This window comes from Trichosurus vulpecula, chromosome 3 (genome assembly GCF_011100635.1).
Source record: "Trichosurus vulpecula isolate mTriVul1 chromosome 3, mTriVul1.pri, whole genome shotgun sequence".
Taxonomy (NCBI): Eukaryota; Metazoa; Chordata; class Mammalia; order Diprotodontia; family Phalangeridae; genus Trichosurus; species Trichosurus vulpecula.
In genome coordinates, this window is record NC_050575.1 from 207681085 (window position 1) to 207702133 (window position 21049).

The window sequence follows — 21049 nt, forward strand, 5'->3', positions numbered from 1 at the left end:
CTCCTGGGACGGCACGCGCCCAGCCCCAGCTAGAGGCGCTCCGGGAGGAGGAAGGAGCGGGGGAGGGAAGGGAAAAATGCGCGCGCCGTGCGGTGCAGTCGGGTTTCGGCGGCAGCGGGTTGGTGCGTCATGATGGCAGCACGGCACGCGGCCCGGGGCGGGGCCGCGAGCGGGCGGGGGGGGCGGGGCCGGAGGGGCGGGGCCGGAGGGTCGGGGGAGGGGGAGGGGGTTAGAAGGAGGAGGAGGAGGAGGAGGAGAACATGGCGGCTGTGCAGAGCTGCTGAAATCCGTGTTCCTCGCGGCCAAAGGAGCGAGGATTGAGCCGTGATCTGCTCTCCGCCCTCTCGTCGTGACCCCCCTCCTTCCGAGCAGTGGCCTCTCTCTCCCCCTACTAAGCCTCCCACCCCCACCCCCCCTTAGGGCCTCAGTCTCTCCCTTCGCTGAGGGAGAGCGAGCGAGGGCGCGCGCGCCCGAGTTTTCCTTCATCCCTCCCCCCCTTGGGGGTGCGGGGGAGGGGAGCTGGGCAGAGCGGGGACCCCGAGGGACCCTGCAGGACTCCGTAGGAGGAGGGGGCTGGGCTCCCGCCGCTGGGGGCCTGGCGGGCTGCAGGCGCCAGCGCTGAGGCGGCGGCTGTCAGCGGGGCCGTCAGCGGGCCCAAGAGCCGAAGGTGGCAGCGGCGGCGGCGGCAGTGGCGGCAGGTGAGCGGTGCTGAACGAAGCTGAACGAACGGAGCTCGGGGTGGGGTGCAGCTGTCACGGGCGCCCGGCAGCGGCAGCGGCGGCTGAGCGAGGCCCGAGGGGGCGGGGAGGGAGCAGCTGGTCCTCCCCCCTCTCTCACTCCCTTTTCTTCCCTGGCTCCCTTCGTTTCCCTCCTCCACCCCTCTCCTCCTCCTCCTCTTCCCCGAGTTCTTCCCCTAGCTCGGTTCCCGGGGGTGGAGGTCGCAGCTGTCAGGGACACCAGCTGGGGGCAGCTCGGGGTGTGGAGGGGGGAGAACGCTAGCGCTGCGAGAGGCGGCGCGGCGGGAGGAGGAGGCTGAGGCTGGCAGCCTGAGGCCGATTTTCTCGTCGCCCTGATTAACTGGGACGCGTTCGTCCCCGTCCTGGGAAGATGTTCTTTGGACCCCGCAGGTCTCCGGGGGTGGGGAGCGCGAGGTGAGCGCCACTTGCCGCTCCTCTATTAAAGGGGACGACCTCGTGACTAATGGGCTCCCCAAGCCGGACAATGATTTCATACCCTTCGAGAACACCTAAGGGAGAATGAAATCTCTTAGGTGAGCACTCGGAGGCGGGAGACCACTTCCTTGAGCTGCGTGACCTTGGGCAAGCCACTTAACCTGGCTGGGTCTCAGTTGCCTTGACAGCAAGTTGGGAATAATGATACCTATTTGACATGACAGGGGCCTACACCCTCTTGAAGTCTTTCCTTCTCCGAGATACGTAATTTTGTGTCAGCTAAGGGGGCTTCCAGGGACACTTCTCTTCTTTCTGGATGACGAATATTGTTAAGTAGAGGTGTGTAGGAACATTAGATTTTTTTTGTGTCTGGATTGTGTTGGAACGATTTGGGTGGGAAAACAAGGTTTCTAGATCATCAGCTGAGAAACTAGCTGGTTGCCTGTTGGTTCAGTCCAGTCTAACAATCACTTAGGAAGTGCCTACAATGGCCCAGGCATTGGTGCTGGGGATACATGGATGCTTAGTGACAGAAACTTCTGCTCTGGTAAAAAAAAAAAAAAAGGTAATGGGGGAATGTAGATTGGGGGTGTTCTCAATTTTTTAGTAACTTGGTAGTATCCGGGCTAATAGCAGTAAAGTGCTATAGTGATCTGGCTAGTTAATGACTGAAGTGTGGAAAACAAGAGAGCTGGATTCAAGTCCTATTTCCATCATCCTTGTGACCTTGAGGAAGTCTTAATCCTTCAACATCTCAAATTTCTCTGAAATGAAAGGATTGAACTAAACTAATATCACCTTCTAATCTAGCAAGAAAATACAGGTGTGAAAGTGAAGGTAAAAGTATATGGTATTCTGAGGTGAGAGATGTTATAGTACAGTGGATATGGGGGGATGTGTTCCAGTCAAATCAGAGATGAATTAAAATATTACAAGCAGCTAAGATCTAGTCGGGGTTAGAAATTTGCAGTAGACTCAGGGCTGCTGAAGGAAGTCACAAAATTGAATTCCAGAGTAGAAATGGAGAAGAGGATAGATAGGCAAACTTAATATTTAGCGGGTGGAAGAACTGAAGACAAGGGGATGAGAAAGTTAAGGGTGGAGGTCACTGCCTTGCTGAAATACTTCATTATAGAGTCCACACACTAAAAAGAGGAAAGGTGAAGCCATAGCATTCAATCACTGAAGAAGCATTTAATTAGTTCTTACTATGTATCATGCACTAAGCCAAGTGTTGGGAAGACAAAGAATGGCATAACACCATCTCTCCCTTAAGTGAGCTCTCACGTTGAGATTGGGAAGACAGCATGTGAGCAACTACGTTTTATATATATATATATATATGGTAAATGGAAGGGCATCTTAGAGGGAAGGCATTAGCAGTGAGGACAAGGAAAGCCTCTTACAGAAGGTGAGTCTTGAAGGAGGCCAGGAAAGCTAAGAGGCAGAGACAAGACAGAACATTTCAGACTTGGGGAACAGACACTGCAAAGGCAGAGCGTTGGGAAATGAAGTAGTGTCTTGCTCAAGGAATAACCAGGATGGTAGACTGAGAATAGAAAGGATTGGTGCTCCAATGGTCATATGAAGGTAAAGAATAAGTGTAAGAATCCTGAGACATAAGATTAAGATTAATAATAAATAAGATTAATGATGATGCTGATTATGATAGTAATAGCTAGCATTTATATAGCACCTACTATGTGCCAGGTACATAAATGTAGAATGGACTAAAGAAGGAAATGGCAAACCACTCTGCCACAAAAACCTTCAAAAAGAGATCACAAAGGATCAGACAAGACTGAAAAAACTAAACAACAATAATGTGCCAGGCACTGTGCTTTGCAAATATTACTTCCTTTGGTCCTCACATTGGGATATAAAAGCTGTTATTATCCCCATTGAAGATTTCCTAGTTGAGGAAACTGAGTCAAACAGAGGTTAAATGACTTGCCAAAGGTTGCATAGCTAGAAAGGGTCTGACTCTAGGCCCAGCATTTTATCCATTGTGCCAACTAGCTGCCTAGATTGTGATCAGAGGTGAATTTCAGAGTTCTGTGTCTTGAAGGTGGAGCAATTTCTGCTGTTAATGAAGTTTCACCAATTCAGTTCTGTAAATGTTTAGCATGTGGTGGCAATGGGGATATAAAGGCAAATATATTTCCTACCTTCAAGGAGGTTACAGTAGTATACTACTTTGCTTAAACCTGATCCTTGTGGTTGACCTTCATTTTTGGTAGAATATTGTGTTTCTGAATTCTTTTGAATATTTTAAGATTCCTCATGATAGTATGAATATAATTTGGGTTTTATTGTTAAGTAATAATTAAAAGAGAAGAGTAACCTGTGTAGATGATCATCATCTTTAAGAATTTGAAAGGCTTGCTTTGCTTGGCTCTTCAGGACAGATGCAGAGGAAATTGGATGGAAATGTCAGAGGCAGACATGGGCCTCTTAAGTATTGGAAGCTAGGTTACCCTTTGGAGATAGGGAGTTTCCCATCACTGAAGTCTGGTGATTCTGGGAGATTCTGTAAATGATATTCTTATTTATATATGGTTTGGATTAGGTGATATCCGATTTCTTTTAGAGTTTTTATTTTATTTTTCAATAAACAAGCATTTATTTTCTCTCCCTTTACCCTCAATTTAAAAGGAAAACAAAAATAAAACTTACAAAACAAATATGTATAGTAAAGCAAAACAAATTCTCACAATTGTCCATGACCAAAAACGAACATCTCATTCTCGATCTTCTCTCACCCCCTTTATATCTGTTACTTTTCCAACTGATGTTCCTTGGTTCTGTGTATGCCATAGAGTTCTGTGTATGCTCCCTCCCTGCAGACAGAGTTAGCCAGGAAGCCCTGGTTCTGACACATAGGGGCTATGTGATTTAAGGCAAGTTATCTAACTTCTCAATGCCCCAGGCAACTCTCTAAGACTCTTAAGTTTCAAAGGTGTTTACACCAATTGGTAGAGGAAATTCCTCACCTGTAATTCCATAAATTAGTGAAATCTCAGATTAGGTTTTTTTTTTTTTTTTTTAAAAAGCCTCTATGACAATGAAAGCTTTCATTTAGGGTGGGGAGAAAAACTTGTCAATATCTGGATTCCTTTCTTAATGACCTTTTTAGCCTTTTTATTGGTGGTGTTAGTAGTTGAGACTGTTGAAGATATAACTGTCTTAGTGAAAAATGTATAAAGTCATGATGATCAATAAAAGATTATTAGAACTTTGAATATTAATTTCCTTTCCTTGATGATAAGGGTGAATTATGGTGTCAGTTTATCTATTTGGGATGATTCCTTGTTGCTTTCTCTCTTGTAGTTAATGAATGAATCCAGCAAATAGTTTTTGACTCCTGTATACAAAGCAAATCCTCAAATGTTAGAATAATACATTACTGAAATGAAGACTAAAGAGTTCTGAATGTTTAGAGGAACATTTTATGTGACTCTTAAGGGTTAAATTTGCTTGGGGGCTGCCTCATGTTCTGGGAGTGGTTCAAGGTTTATTCTTTAAAAAAAAAATCTTGGCCAAAGGGGCCCCTCAGCTCATTTCACAGACATGTATGATGTGGGAAGGGGGTCAGATTTCTTCATATTGAGGATAATGTGAAAGGAAAGTTTTTTTGTGTGTGTTTGTTCTTTGGCATTTAAAATTACAAATTGTTTTTGGTTAGTAGTGATGAGGTTTTATCCACTGAAATAATGTTTTACGAGCAGAACTCAAGTGTCTCCCCCCCTTACCATGAGCATTCTCAAAATGATATATTGGTGAAGATAAAGTTAAAATGGAGTACATTAATTCAGGCCCAAGACTTGTTAAGGGCAAAAACATGAGTTATAAACTTGTGATTGTAGACAGAATAACACTTTTTTCCCTTTCTGTTTCTTTTCCAAAATGTTTCTTGGCTACAGGGAAGAAGTTCCATAATTCAGAGAGAAAATGAAATGCTCTGTAGTAAAGAATCTCTGCCTGTGAGGCACAAACTGGTACTTGCTTCCTGAAGATTTTTCTAGGCTTTGTGCTAGGTTTCTATTAGCCCTCCTAGCATAAGCACAATTTGATTTGTGAGAAACAAAACTTCAATTTTACATGGTTTATGGCTAACCCCTCTCCTATTTCTTTCTGTGAAAATCTGGAGGATTGTGGGTTTTAAACTGTTTTTTGTGTGGTTTGAGCCAAGGAAATATTTTAGTTCCGTGTGTGTGTGTGTGTGTGTGTGTGTGTGTGTGTGTGTGAAAAATGGTGCAGTTAATGGTTACTCTTCCACTTATGCCAAGGGGTTATAGACAGTGGGTTTTTTTTTCTCTCCCCCTTTCTGCCAGCAGTTGTATTTTTCCCAATTCTTATGTTTCAGTTCTAGAAATCTGGGCTGAAAACAGAAGCAGCAGATTGTAACAATCCCAGAAATTTGCTTATGCCAGAATGCTGTAATGCTCCAGAGGTGCTGTTGGTATCCTGGTATCAAACTTTAATTTTTTTTAAAAGTTACTGTAGTTTCATAAGTGTGTGTTAACCCTTTGGTACATTGGAAAATTAGGTTGCCACAATGTCTAATGTGTGGCTTCATTTTTTATAATATGGAGACATAAAATAAATAAAGCTAAATGCTTTGCAACTAGTGTTGTAATCTGCATGTATTCTTTATATGTAATAAAAAGTTGTCTGAGTGAAGAGACCAATATAGAGATTGATGAAATGGTAGTGCTGAAGAGGCAAGTTTGGAAGAATGGGGTATTTCTCAACTTTGTTTGATTAGTTGTTTTTGGAGTTTTGTTTTGTTTTTAAAATGTTGGTCTAGCTTGGGAACTAAGTTTATAGAGGGAGCTCCCAGTGTGGAACCTTCCTCTACTAATGCAGATCTTATGGCTTATTGAGTTGTTTTGGGCACTGACAGGGCCCATTTTTGTCCATATAGCTGATAAGTGTCAGACTGAACTTGAATTCAAGTCTTCTCGACTCTGAGGTCATTGCTCTCTCCACCATGACAAGCTGTTTCTCTTTGGCATACTACATATGAACAGTTAATTGTCTTCTTCAGAGACCTTTCTCTCTTCTCACTGCTTTCATTTTCCTTATAAATCTCTTGTGACTGCACATTCCGTTTCCTTTGACTATCTGGACTTATCTGACCATGGTTCTGATTATATTAAGTTTTGTCCATGGCATCCTGAGTGAGAAGATCAGCATGGAGCACAATATTCAATCAACAATCATATCTTACTTGCCTGCTGTATTCCAGGCACTATATTAGAGGGATTCGAAGACAAAAATGGAACTGTCCCTCTCCTCAAGTCATTTGTATTTTCTCCTTTAGGGTAAAATATATGCATAGAACTAAATACTCTATCTCTCTGTCTATCTAAAATGTAACTTGGTAGGTGGAGTCAAGAAAGGTCTTGTGTAGGAGGTTTCACTAGAGCTTAGCTCTGAAGACCCTTAAAAGGCTGTGTGGTATAGTGGAAAGAGTCAGAGGACCTGAATTAAAGTCCTGTCCCTAATGTTTACGAGTAGTATGACCTTGGGCAAGGTCATTCAACCTCTCTGGGACCAAATTTTCTTATCTATAAAATGAAGCATTTGAACTATGTGGCTTCTAAGGTCCCCTCCAGCTCTTGACTAGCATTCCTATAACATAGATGTTGAGTCAGCAGAGGAGATTGAGAAGTAGTCAGACAGGTAGGAGGATAACCAAGAGAGCTGTGTCACAAAATGTCAGGGAGGGGAGAGTATTCAGGAGAAGATTGTAAACACTGTCAAGTGCTGTAGAAAGATTAAGAAGGATAAGGATTTAGAAAATGTTAGGATAATGCATTTAAAAAGGGCATTGGATTTAGCATTTGAGATTTTTGGTGACTTTGAGAGCAATTTCAATTCAGTGAGGTCCCAAGCCAGATTGCAAATGGTTGAGAAGTGAGAGAGGAGAGAAAGTGAAATCAATCTGCAGAAGAGGAACATTTTTCTGGTCTTTTAGCTGTGAGAGATATAAGTGAAATTTTAAGTATGGAAGATACCTAGGTTTGTTTGAAGGCAGCAGGGAAAGATGAATGACCAGCATTTATGGTGTTTAGGAGATTCTTGGGATTCCCATAGCAGCTGCCATGGCATTAGCAATTTCTTGCTGAATATAATAGTCACAAAGCCATTAAGTAGTTTCTTAGGTTCTTTGAGTTGTTCCATCTGGTGTGTCTCCCCACCCCTACTCTCCTTTTAAAAATTAACACCTTTCTACCCTTCTTGTAGTTCCGGGCTGCATGAGCAGCTGGAGAGGCATAGGAATGTTTGTTCCGTTTGCAAATTTGAAGAGTTATGCTCTTGCCTACTTGTTTGGTCCACAAGGAAAATTACTCTTTCCTCTACCTTTCTTCTTACCAACTAATCAGATGTGTTAGGGTAGTGTCCAGTGGGTCACTAAGGATATATCTTGTGACTCCTGGGCTTGCTAATTCTGATCTTTTTTTTTTTTCCCCAAAGGAGAAGCTGATTTTTTTAATCACATTGAGTAGTAACTTTTTTAGGTTCAAACCTTTCCTTCTCATCCTTATATATTGTTTGCTGTGCCTTTGGATGAATGAATGAATAATGCATTTATTAAAAGCTTACTAAGTGAAAAACACTGTGCTAAGTGATGAGGATATATATAGAAAAGTAAGACAGTCCCTATTCTTTAGGAGCTGACATTCTAATAGGGGAGATAACACATATGGAAAGTTTCAGCTACAAATCAAATGGATGGATATTATGGTCCTTACAGAGTAGCAGCAAAGCAGTTGCCTCTTATTTGATGTAATTTTTACTGATAAAAATCATATTATTTTGAACTGATCACAAGAACTTCCTTTTCTCCATGTTCAGTAGCTTTGGCTTTAACACCTGCAGGAGCAGTGGCCAGACTGCATTTCCACAAAGACTGCTTTCCAGGATGATGGCTGAGGGCACTGGGCTGGAAATGTTGCTTTTCTCAAGGCTCTTGGGCTCAGGGTCCTGGCCTATCCCCATCAGGGTTTACAGGGAGATGGTTAGGGTGGTGGTGGTGATTTGACTTGCCTGGAACGCATCTACTCTCTCAAGGTGCTTTGCTACTTTAGTTAGGTTGGCTTGTCTATTGTGTGGGTAACAGTTGGCATGAGAATGGTTCAGTGGCCATGAGCCATTTACTACCATTCTAACCTATTTGTTTTGGAGATTCTTGGGATATGTGTGATTTTGCTCTCCTTATTAGTTGATTCTATAAATTTGGGCAAAAAGCTGTGTATGGAGCACTTGGAACTTGTATGTACCATAGAGATAGCTAGTTGTATCTCTAGCTCAAGTTGAAGCACTTAGCACAGTGCCTGGCACATAGTAAGTGCTTATAAATTTCCTATATTAGGGTTGGTATTTGTGCTCACTATCCAATATCCAATAAACAGTTATTAAGCACCTACTATGTGTCAGGCACTGTGCTAAGCTGGGGATACAATCAAATAGAAGACAGTCCCTTACCTCAGGGAGTTAGACCTAATGGGGGGAGGTAACACATCAAAGGAAGTGGGGTGGGGTGGGGAAGGGCCCTGATGCTGGGGGTATAGTGTTCAGAGGAGTTAAAACCAGGCAGAGTTGTAGATGCGGAACGGAGTGAGTCAGAAAGTCCTGTTTTCTACCTTCTATAAAGGAAGGCATTGAGAGGAGTTTGGTACTTCACAGTCCAGCCCTCTAATCAGAGGGGAAAGGAGGCTGAGGGAAGTGGTATCAATCAACACCTGAGTTAGAACAGCATGATGAGATTAGAAGTGATGACCTTAATTTGAGAGAGGCAATACCTATATAGATACAACTCTAGAAAACCAAGTAGAATAGATGGGAGCTTATCCCCAAATCCCAAATAGTTTTATGCTGCTGCCAGGATTGCTGTCCTTGGAGAATCCCATCTTGTTTTACCTTGTTCAGAAGGAAATAACTGATGCCAAGACAAAGCTATAGGTTGCTATGGAATCTTTTTTTTTTTTCTTATTTTATTTTTTTCCCCTCAATTACATATAAATTTTTTTACATTCTTTAAAAATTTTTAACTTTGAAATTCTCTCCTTCCTCCGCCCCCACTCCCCTCCTTGAGAAGGCAAGCAATCTGATACAAATCATACCTGTGTAGTCATGCAGCTTTGGAATCTTTTGGACTCTATGACTGTCTATTCCATAACATAAATTAGAAGAACCTCTAATTATTTATAGTGGTAAGATGAAAATTGATCACTTGGTTACCTCTGATTATAGAAGAGAGGTTTTGCCATTTTTACCCCTCTTAATTCTTCTTCCCCACCACATATTAGACTTACTTGATGTCACATTTTGTCCTGATAGTTATGTCTGTTATCATTGGCTTAATCTATTGGTTTGTTCCAGGAGGGATACTTGTAAAGCACAAAGGTAGCTTTATAAATCTAGAGGCTTAGTACTGCCTTTATGGAATAGACAAATTGAACTGGCAATTAGACACATCTTCTGAGGTAAAATCCTTCTCAGTGGTCAGCCTTTCAGTCAGAACTTTGAGTAATTTTTCAAAGCTCCTTATTAAATTCTTGAGGAATAATGCAAAAGAAATAGAATGTCCTCACTACCCTTTAAATATTACTATTATTTAAAGTTATGTTCTTATGTTAGGAATGGGAAATAAGAATGAATAAAATGGCTCTAGGCTCCTCATGTTATGACTGGTATAGTCATGCATCTTTGGTCTTTTAGTTCTACAAATTTAGTCATTTTCAGCCTTTGTCCTTTTTTCTAACATTTTAAACTTATCGTTACTAGATTGATAGATTAGGGAAGCTGATACCTGCATTTTAACAAGGTGTTTGACAGCTTCTTACAGTGTCCTTGGGAAAAGATGGAGAAATATAGACTGTTGGCTGGACTTGTAACTAGTTAAATGACTGGATGTAAAGTGTGTTGATTAATGGATTGATGTCAGCCTGATGGGCTTTTCTGGTGGTACTTTGCTCTAGCACTTAAGCTCTAGCCTTTGGCCCCCTTTTGATGACCAAAAGTTTTTACTTAACCAAATTTCTGTTTCGTACATAAGCATGATGAATTTCTCCAGTTTATTTGACTTTGGCAAATTTTTAAAAATAAAACAAATACAAAAAAGCAAGCAGTCTTGTACACAACAGTGAAATGACAAAGGATGAGGGTAGTCTGTACTTTTACTGTAAGATAAATAGAAATATTTTTAAAGCTTTTGCTTCTGTTGGCTACAGGCTATTTAGGTCATTAAATACAGAAAAAAAAATTTTTTTAAATCACTTCTTTTCTTTTCCAAGTACCTCTGAACTGTCTTCATCCACCTCTGGCCACTTCTGAATTACATCCAGGATATTATCTGTAAAGTCTCTCTGAAAGATGATTTCATCCTTCCCTGTAACTAAACTACCACATGAGAATTTCTGAACAAAAAACCTTGCTCCTTCTTTAAGGTCAGTTTTCAAAGTTGCAAGGCCATATACTCTAGTTATATATTTCTTTTTTGCTAGGAATTTTGGCTGTTGTAACCTTTTGGGATACTGTCTTTTTTTGTGTATGTGTTATTTGACTCCTTCCGCTTGTCTTCTCTTTCTCTTCTGCCTTTTCTTGACATTCTGATTTCCATGTTCTTATTTAGGTGAAATTCGTACAGTGAGTTTTGCAAACTCATTTGGAAAATTCTTCTCTAACTACTGTCTCTAATTAGCAAAATCATGCTAATCAAGCAACATCATAGTACTCTATTGATAATGGATAATACACATTCACAGTAAAGGACCTGAAGTGGGTAGGTAATCTGTGTCTAAGCTGGTATTGCTTCTCAGGTCTCCTTTGCAGTCAGGAGCAGTAGACTTAGGAAAATCTGTAGCCATCTCACAAATATTTGCATGCACAACACCTGCCACCTCCAGCTACTGCAGTCACTCATGCAGCTCCAGCCCTAGGCCCAGAAGCCCTGCATATTGGAGAAGCTGGGATGTCCCATGAGGCTGTTGGCCAGGGGCTCTTTGGTTATTTTTTTTTGATAAAAATGCTTAACAGTGATTCAGATGGAAGGTAAAAGGTATTTGGTAGAGGAATAACTAGTACTTCAGATGACAGAATGGGGATTCAGAAAGATGACCTAAGGGGTTGGGTAAATCATATCATCTCAATATCAGTCAACATGGTGATGTTGGAGCCAAAAAAATTAAGTCAGTCTTAGACTACTTTAATAGAAGAATAGTGCCCACTCCAAAAAAGGTAGTGAAGTAGATAGATAGGTATTGGAACTTTGATTTCCTTGGCTTAAAAAACTCCTAGATGAGGAAATTTCTTCTACTAATGCAGATCAGCATCTTCTCTGCAATGTATAGTTTTTGGGTATTAACTAGTGTACCAGGCCTTGACCAATATAGTTACTATGCATTAAAAGTGACACTTGAACCAAGATGTTCTAGCTCTGAGGTTGGCCTTCTATCCCCTCCGCCCTCTTGCCCCTCCCCCCCATCAGCTCCCAAAGTAGCTTATAATTCTGATGTACTCTTTCCTAATTAAAACACGTTTGGAGTATTGTGTTCTGGGTGTCACATTTTAGGAAAGACATCAAGTTGTAGGGCAACTAGGATGATGGAAGGACTTCACAGTCTTGAGAATGGCTGAAGAAACTGCAAAAAAGGTGGGATATGATTACTGTCTTCAGATATTTGAAGGATTGTCACATGAAGAAGATTAGTTTTCTTTTGCTTGGCCCCAGAGGTCAGAACTAGGACAGAATGGGAGGAAGTTACAGAGAATTGAGGTAGATCTTAGCCCTGTATTAGCAGGAACTTCCTAATGAAGTTGTCCCAAAGTGGTATAGGTTGCCTTGGCAGTTAATGAGTTTCTTGTCACTAGAGGGCTTCAAGCAGAGGCTGAAAAAATCACTTGTTGAGGATATTATAGAGGGAATTCATGTTAACATCTGAGGTTGTTTTCAACTTTGAAGATTCTGTGATGTAATCTAAATTTTATTGATTCTGTACCTGTGATTTGGGTTGGTTTTTTTTTTTTCCAGTTACACAACTCACACTCATTTCTTTCTTGTCCCCATACCTGGATTAATGTTATTTCTTGTCCTCATATTTCCTTGCCTCTGGTTTCTTTGAGGGCAGCTAGGTGACAAAGTGGATAAAGTGCCAGTCCTGGAGTCAGGAAGACCTGAATTCAGATGTGGCTCTCAGACACTTAACTAGCTGTGTGACCCTGGGCAAGTCCCTTAAAATGAGTTGGAGAAGGAACTGTCAAACTACTTCAGTACCTTTTCCAAGAAAACTCCAAATGGGGTCACGAAGAGTCAGACACAACTAAAATGACTCGACAAAAGTCTTTTTTCTCTATTCCATGCTACAGTATAGCTGCTAAAATAGTCTTTTTCAAATTTCAAACACCATTTATTATGGCAATTCTCATTCAGCAGTGGCTTCCTTTTGCCTAGGATATCAAGTCTGAACTCCTCACCCTAGCATTTTAAGCCTTTTTCCTTTTCCAGGAAACTGTTTTCTCATTATTTTACTTATACAGAGTTCTTGTTACACATTTTGCTTGCTCCTGCCTTCCCTTCCTGAAACAACGAAACAAAATTTGCTTCAGAGCTTTTTCGTGTGTTGTTTCTTTCAAGATGTAACTCAAACTGTAATTCCTCTTGGTACTTCTCATTTTTATTCTAAATATTATATTGATCCAAATACTGGTTTCTTGTTTGTCAAACCTGAATGCATCCTATATTTGCTGTTTTTTTTATCCTACATTTGCATATTTTTTTTTCCAATATGAGCTCCTTTTATCGGTGCACCCTATTATCAATCCCCAGTCTACTAAGTTAAATCAGTAAGTGCCCACGGTGCTAGATTCTAGTAATACAAGGACAAGGTGGTAAGGGCTTGAACTAGGGTGGTGGCTTCATGAGCAGAAAGAAGAGGGTAGATGTGACATGTTGTTGTAGAGATAGAATGGATAAGACTTGGCATGATTGGAAGGCAGGGGAAAGTTGCAGATGATGACCAAGCATATTCAGAGGATTCCCATGTTTAGAGTAATATAGTATTCATTTTCCCTAGTTAATTCAACAACACTTTATTAAGGTTTATGGTTGCAAGGACAACAATGAAAAAGAGTCCTTGTCCTTAAGGAGCTCAAATTTAAAAAAAATTTTTTTTTCAGTTTTCACATTCACTTTTATAAGGGTTTGAATTCTAAGTTTCTTCCTCCCTCCTCTCCCCCTTCCCCAAGATGGCATGCAATATATGTTGTGTGTGTGTGTATGTGTGTGTACATATATGTACGCACACATATACACATAGTCATATTAAACATATTTCCACATTAGTCATGTTGTGCAAGAAGAATCAGAATAAAAGGGAAAAACTATGAGAGAAAAAAACAATAAAACGAGAAAATAATATGCTTCAATCTTCATTCAGACTCTATAGTTCTTTCTCTGGATGTGGGTGGATAGCATTTTCCATCACGAGTCTTTCGGAATTGTCTTAGATTGCTGAGAGGAGCTAAGTCTGTCAAAGCTGGTCATCACACAGTGTTGCTGTTACTATGTACAATGTTCTCCTGGTTCTCCTCACTTCATTCAGCATCAGTTCATGTAAGTCTTTCCAAGTTTTCTGAACTCTGCCTGTTCATCGTTTCTTATAGAACAATAGTATTCCATTACATTCATACATTACAAATTGTGCAGCCATTCCCCGATTGATGGGCATCCCTTCAATTTTTGTACATGTGGGTCCTTTTCCCTTTTTCATGATCTCTTTGGGATACAAACTTAGTAATGGTTGCTGGATCAAAGGATGTGCACAGTTTTATAGCCCTTTTGGCATAGTTCCAAATTAAGGAGCTTATATTTTACAGGGATTAGGGAGAAACAACATGCAAACCCCTATGTACATCTAATATTTACAGAGTAAATTGGAGGCAATCTCAGAGGGCAGGAATTGGCATCAAGGGGATCTGAGGAACACTTAATGTAGAAGGTGGGATTTTAGCTTGCAATTGAAGGAAGCCAGGGAAGCTAACAGGTAAAGATGAGGTAGGTGAGAATTCCTCATGGTACAGCATGGAAGATAGCCTATGAAAATGCCCAGAGTTGGAAAATGAAGTGTATAGTGCAAGGAATAGCAAAGAGGGCCAGTGTCATTGGGTGTCAAGTATAAAGGTAGGAAGGGACGAGTTTGTTAAGGGCTTTAAAAACCAAGCAGGATTTTATGTTGATCCCGAAGGAAATAGGGAGCCATTAAAGTTCATTGAGTAGGGAGGTGACATGGTCACACCTGGGCTTTTTGGAAGATCATTTTCGTAGCTGAGTGGAGGATAGAATGGAGTGGAGGGAAACATGAGGCAAGGAGAAAGCAGCTTCAGTATTCCCAGCTTAAGGTTATAGGGGCTTGTAGCATGGTGAGAATTGTCAGGAAATAATGAGGCTGATATAAGAATAGTTATAAAGGTAGAATGATAGGACTTGGCAAAAGATTGTGTATGGGAAAGTGAGGAATTGAGTATGACACCTAGATCGGGAGCCTGGATAACTGGAAGGGTGATGATGCCCTCAAATAAATAAATAACAAGGAACTTGCGAGAAAGCACTTAAAGAGAATGAGAAAGGCTTTGAGTAGGTATTCCTAACTGTGCTCAGCCTTGAAAGATGCTCAGATGCTTAGAGAAGGAGATGAGGAAGATGAGTTTCCTGGTAAAGAGGTTTCTTAGGAGCATAATGATGGTGGAGTCCGGTCTAAGCAATGCAGCCAAATACTAGTAGTCCAGAGCTGGAATGCTGAGTTCAGAAAACAGCAAGTTTGGAATGTAGAGCGAATAAAGGGAAATAGCATAAAATGAGTTTGGAAAGGTAGGTTGGGGCCAGATTGTGGAGAATTTAAAATGCCACACTGAGAAATTTTTATATGTTATTCTAGAGGCAGTAGGAAGTCACTTTATATTTTTGAGCAGGAGGGTAATATAGTGAGATTTTTGCTTTAGGAAGATTATTTTGGTAGCTGTTTGATCAGTGGGTTGGAATGGGAGAGGCTAGAAGCAAAGAGATCAATTAAGAGGTAATTACAAAAGTCCAATTGAGAGGGTTTGAAGTAGGGTGAGGTTTGTGTGAATGGAGAGAGGGGAGTGATGCTAGAGATGTTGTGGAAGTACACATGACAGGATGTATTAAGTGAGTAGATGGGGGAGGGAGGAGACAAGTATAAGTGTTGGGGGGTCACTGAATCATCCAGTCACCCATTCACTTAAAGATACTCTAGCTGTGATATTTTTTTTATGAGATGAGAACACCTCTACTGAATCAATCAAAGGCATAATTTCAGTCTTTAGTTTGGAAGGAGTGAAAGCTATTGGATGAAGAAATGCTTGACAGTATTGGCTGGATACTGTCATGCTGGACAGAATAAATAGGAAGTCAGTTCAGAACTTGAGGATTCCAATGGCTAACCAGCCTAAACTATCTAGCAAAGGAGATTGAGAAAGAATGGTCAGAAAGGTGGTTAGTAGAACCACGAAGGAACAGTGTCACAGAACCAAGGAAGAGAGAGTATGTAGGGGAAAGGTGAGGTTAGCAATGTCAGTATCTTCAGAGAAGTCCAGGAGTGTTAATTAGGGAAGAATTAAGGCATCACTATTCAGCAATGAGGGCTCCATGGTGATTAGATAAACATAGATTTGTTCTGAACTCTATTAGCATGGGTTGCATGAATTCTTTCAGTAGTGTTCAGAGCAGAGCAGTGTGCAGGTAACAAAAGTTTGGGATTTAGCAAGATGTTAGTGGTGACAGGATAAAGGTGCAATTGATACTGTAATTGAACTGGTCATCTCTAGACTGAAGACTGTGAAGGGAGGAAAGTATAGAGCGCAGGGGTTATGGAACAGGAGAGGAAGAGGGGTGGAGGGACTGGAGACCAAGGTAAGGGTGAGGAATAGATTTAGGAGAAAGGTAGAGGGGCAGAGGAAGAGATGGAAGGATAGGAAGTTAAGTGATCAAAGAGAGGAGTATTAAAGTTCAGGATCATGGAGGTAGGTAGTGAATCCCTCACTACTACCTTGACAAATTCTAACCCTGGAATACTTCTCTGCTTCTTAACATGTTGACAGGATACACCACACATTTGTTATTTAACCTAAACTGCGCTCTTACTACAACTAGGCAATTCTTTTTTAAAAACATAATTTTTGTTAATTTTTTTAATCTGAACTTGACTAACTGACAAAGATATAGTTCCATACACAAAGAAGAATAGAAAAAGGAATATATGGGAAACCTTTGCACAGCTCATATAGCTTGAATTTTTTTTTCAAAATTACATGATGAATTTGGCACGTTAGTTCCAAAAATGTCCTGCCTGTCTGTTTCCTGAACCACTTTTTTTGTTCTCTTCTATTTTTTTTTTTTAAATGGTACTGTGTCCCTCTTATGTATCACTGTTATTGCTATCCCTACCTAGTCTCTCCCATATCCTCCTCAATTAAGAAACAAAACAACCATCTTCTAACAGATAATCATAGTAAAGCTAAACAAATCCACACATTGGCCATGTCTAAAAATATTTGTCTCAATTTGCACCTTCAGATCCCCACCACTTTGTTAGTTGGAGCATCATCCTTCATCGTCATTTTGTCTGGTGGTGTGACTGTTCGTAGAATTGATCAGAATGTTTAAATTTTTCAAATTTGTTTATCTTTACAAATATTATAGTTATTTAAATTGTTCTAATTCTATTCCATTCACTCAACATCAGTTCATATGTTTCCCCAGGTTTCTATGACCACATTCTTTTTGTCTTACTATCCCATTACATTCACAATTATTCATCCATTCCCCAATTGATAAGCAGTCATTTTGTTTCTGGTTTTGGCTACAGAGAAAAACATTGCTATAAATGTTTTTGTATGTTCTTTCCCTTAGTTTTTTTTTCCCTTCCTGTTGCTGATTGTAATGTTTTTGTGTCACAGCCTATATAACAACACTGAGAATATTGTTATTACAAAGTTGGGACTCTATTATAAAGACTTCCACAGCAGGTTATTTAACGAATGGTTGAATTTGGAAAAGTAACAAACTCTTGGAACCTGTTTTCCTTATGCAAAATGGCAATAACACTATTTTGACAATTTACCTCAGCATGTTGTGTGTCTTTTTTTTCTCAATCTTAACTAAACACCAAAGGAGTGTTTCCCTGTGCAAATTAGAACAGAAAAAGAGGATTATACATAAAGCTATGACTCTGTATTGTATATAGCTTGCTTTTCTTTTAAAGTATTCATTCTGTTATTTTCAAAGCTGTCCTGCTTATCTTTCTATACTACTGACCATGTGCATCTTTTAAAAATGACTCAGTGACCAAATTTCCTTTTTCTTTTTCCATTTTGATGACACTTATACTAGACCCACTTTGACCTCCCCTTTAATTTTCACACGGAGAATGAAAGAAAAGCAAAACAACTCTACCACCCCAAACAAACCTTATATCAAATAATCATAGTGAAGCAAAACAAATCCTCACGTTGGCCATGTCCATTTTGTACCTCCTTGAAACTGGTTATTTCTTCAATCAGAATTCTTAAGTCTGTCTTAATTGTTTTTCTCTGCTTCTGTTCATTTCATTCTATGTCAGCTCATACAAGTCTTCACAGGTTTCTCTGGAACCATCTCTTTTTCAATTGTTACTAAACTACAATGTTCTATTATTTTCACATACCATAATTTGTTTAGCTATTCCTTAATTGATAGACACCTGCTTAGTTTCTAGTTTTTTGCCATTACAAAAAGAGTTGCTATAAATGTTATTGTACATGTGGGTCCTTTTCCTGTTCTTTGAGCTTTTGGGGGGTGGGTGGGAGTGGGTTATAGGTCTAGTAGTGTTATATAGCATCATCACAGTTTAGTGCCTCTTTGGGTATAGTTCCAAATTGCTTTTCAGGATGGCTGGATTAATTCGTAGTTCCATCCACAGTACATTTTACCGTGCCTGTCGTCTTGCAGCCTTTCCTATATTTGTCATTTTTTCTTTTTTGTCATCTTTGCCAATCTTATAGATATGCAGTGGAATCTGAGTTGCTTTAATTTGCATTTCACTAATTATTGGTCATTTGGAGCATTTTTTTCATATGGTTGTTAGTATTTTGGATTTTTGCCTTTGAAAATTGCCTGTTCATTTTTTATTATTATTTGACTATTGGGGAATGACTCTTGTCCTTATTTTAATCAGTCCCTTATATCTTGGATATGAGACCTTTATCAGAGAAACTTGCTAGAAAGATTTTTTTCCCCTCAGTTAATTGTTTCCCTTTCATTTTTTTTAACTGCATTGGGTTTGTAAAAAAAAAAAAAAACAAAACCAAACAACTTTTCAATTTTATGTAGTCCAAATTACCCATTTTATCTTTTGATCTTATCTATCCCTGACATGAACATAACAATGAAACACATTCAATTTATAGATATGCTTTTCTGTCAAAAAATTTAGATGTAAGAGTATCCTTAGTTTTGCAGTACTCCTTGCTTATCTGTCATCTTAGTCTCATTTGATCAGCTGTATTGTTTTAGGGATGGGAAAAATTATTTGTTTTGCAAAGCACTTTCAGTTTTAAATTGCATTGGAAATTCTCCATCAAATTTCTAACCAAGTTTGTGGATTCTATCTTTATGACATCTCTTGGAGCAGGTCTTTATTTTCACTGTTATTGCTGCTATGCCTGTTTAGGCCCCCATTGCCACTTGCCTACGTTATTGCTGTAATCTACTGATTAGTCTGCTCGCTTCTGGTCTCCCTGCTCTCTAGCACATAGTCACCGAAATTATTTTTCTTTAGCTGTAGATATAACGACATCATTCCTCTGCTCAAAAGTTTTAGCAGTGGCCTGTAACCTCTAGGAAAAAATAGAAATTTCTCAGTTTTTATTGTTAAGACCCTCTACAGTTGGGCTCAAACCAGTTTTTAAAGTCTTATTTCTCATTAATCCCCTTCACATACTTTTATGTTGTAGCTTAATTGGTCTACTAGCTGTTAACCTGCATTTGACTCAGAATTTAGAGCTGGAAGGAGATTCAGAGTTCATGTGACCCAACTCCCTAAATTTGTGAATAAAACCACAGCCCAGAGAGGTAAAGTAACTTGTCCAGTGTTACAAAAGGAATTGATTGCAGAACTGGAATTTATGTCCTGGCACTCCACTTCAAATCAAGTGCTTTTGTCATTTTATTTTACTGTGTTTACTCCACTCTCTAAAGATTCTTGAGATATTTATTGAGTACTTATTATGTTGAAGTAACTGCGCTGTATGCAAGGAACCATGCATGCTACATATAATAGAAGATACAGAGATCAATCAGACAGTCCTTGGCCTTAAGGAGGAGCCTACAGTTTAATAATATCACTAAAATAAGTACACACATAACTATAACATAAGGCAAAATATAAATGTCACAAAAAAAGACAATACTCGCCACAACATATCTTATTCAGAGAAATGTAGTAGACATCATGAGGAATGTAACATTTGAGATGGACTTTTTACCCATTCCAGACAGTGAAATAGCATGAACTATTTCATGGACACCAGAAATCCCATATAATTCAGTTTAGCTGAACAGGTAAGGGAGTACTGGGACATAATTTTGGAAGAGGAGGTTGAGGCCAGATTGTAGAGGACTTTTAATATCAAGCTAAAGTTTGGACCTTATTTGATAAACAGTGAGGAACCACTGACAATTTTTTTTTAAAAGCAGGAAGGGGATATTATTATAGCTGTGTTTCTAGAAAAATTAACATCTACTTGCGAATAGGATAAATTGGAAATTAGAGAGAATGAAGGTGAGTTACAAAGTTATTAAGTCACGTGAGTAGGAAGGAAGAGCTGGTAGTGGGAATGGAAAAGATGGAACTGCAGATGCACTTGGCACATAAGTTCACATGATAGTGAGAGTGGGAATTTGCACAGGTAAGTTGGGTTGAGGCCAAAAGCTCTCAACTGACAAATGTTTGGCAAGTTTGTAATATCAGCTCATTGTCTTTAAATTTGACCCTACATAAGATTTCCTTTGTTATTAGATTTTGTTTTGTTCTTCCTTTGTTCCTTCCTTCTTTGCTTCCTCCCTCTCTCTCCTTTCCTTCTTCCCTTCCTTTCCTCTCTCTTTCATTCACTAGAACCTGCTAATGAGCTATGATTCCTACTAGCTGATTCTGCCTTTCCCCCTTTGGACTTTATTTACTTTTTCTTGTTTGTTAACTGCTTAAGACCTTGATTCTTTGTATTTTCTGTGGATGAATAGTACTTACAAGCTGGATGACTTTATACCTTAGGTATACCTATACTTGAAATTATGGCTGCAGAAATTCCTCTCAGAACAAGACAGGGTTTTATGGTCTTTTAGCCAGCTGGCCATTTCCATCTACTAGGCCATGTCATACTTGACAACAAACAGCCCGTTCCTGACTGACTTCATATAGTTCATGGAAGAACTGTGACAAATGTTCAGACAAGGAAACTGGAAGCTGTCGTGGTGGATCTAATTGTTAAATGATAAAATATGACTCGTCCTTTTGAACCCTTGATATGAATCTTGAATGGAATGGGAATGTGATTGCCCCTGTTGATTTTTTTTTTCCTAGCAAGACTTGAGTTTGATAAATGAAGCCACAGCTCTCTCAAGATATTAGTTGAAATGTATGTGAATGAAGTGACATCTTAGTTCCAGTCTCTAGGGATTTCATTTTCTACCTCTACCCTCTAGAATTCTGCTACCATTGATATAAGGAAGAAAGGTCATGACCCTGAATGACCTTTACCAGATCAGACTGAAAGGCTGACATGGTTTAAAAAGTGGTTGTGTTTGTACTGGGGGA

At 39.8% G+C, this 21049-nt stretch overlaps 1 protein-coding gene and 1 pseudogene across 1 annotated transcript in view; one reads left to right on the forward strand and one right to left on the reverse strand.

The window, feature by feature from the left end:
• Positions 1-259: 259 nt before the first annotated feature.
• Positions 260-21049, forward strand: part of NCOA1 (nuclear receptor coactivator 1) — a 228768-nt gene continuing 207978 nt past the window's right edge. The window contains exon 1 of the mRNA XM_036748133.1: positions 260-698. The gene's annotated coding sequence lies outside the window, so the exon portion shown is untranslated. The remainder of the gene's footprint in view (positions 699-21049) is intronic.
• Positions 10457-11053, reverse strand: LOC118840785 (annotated as a pseudogene).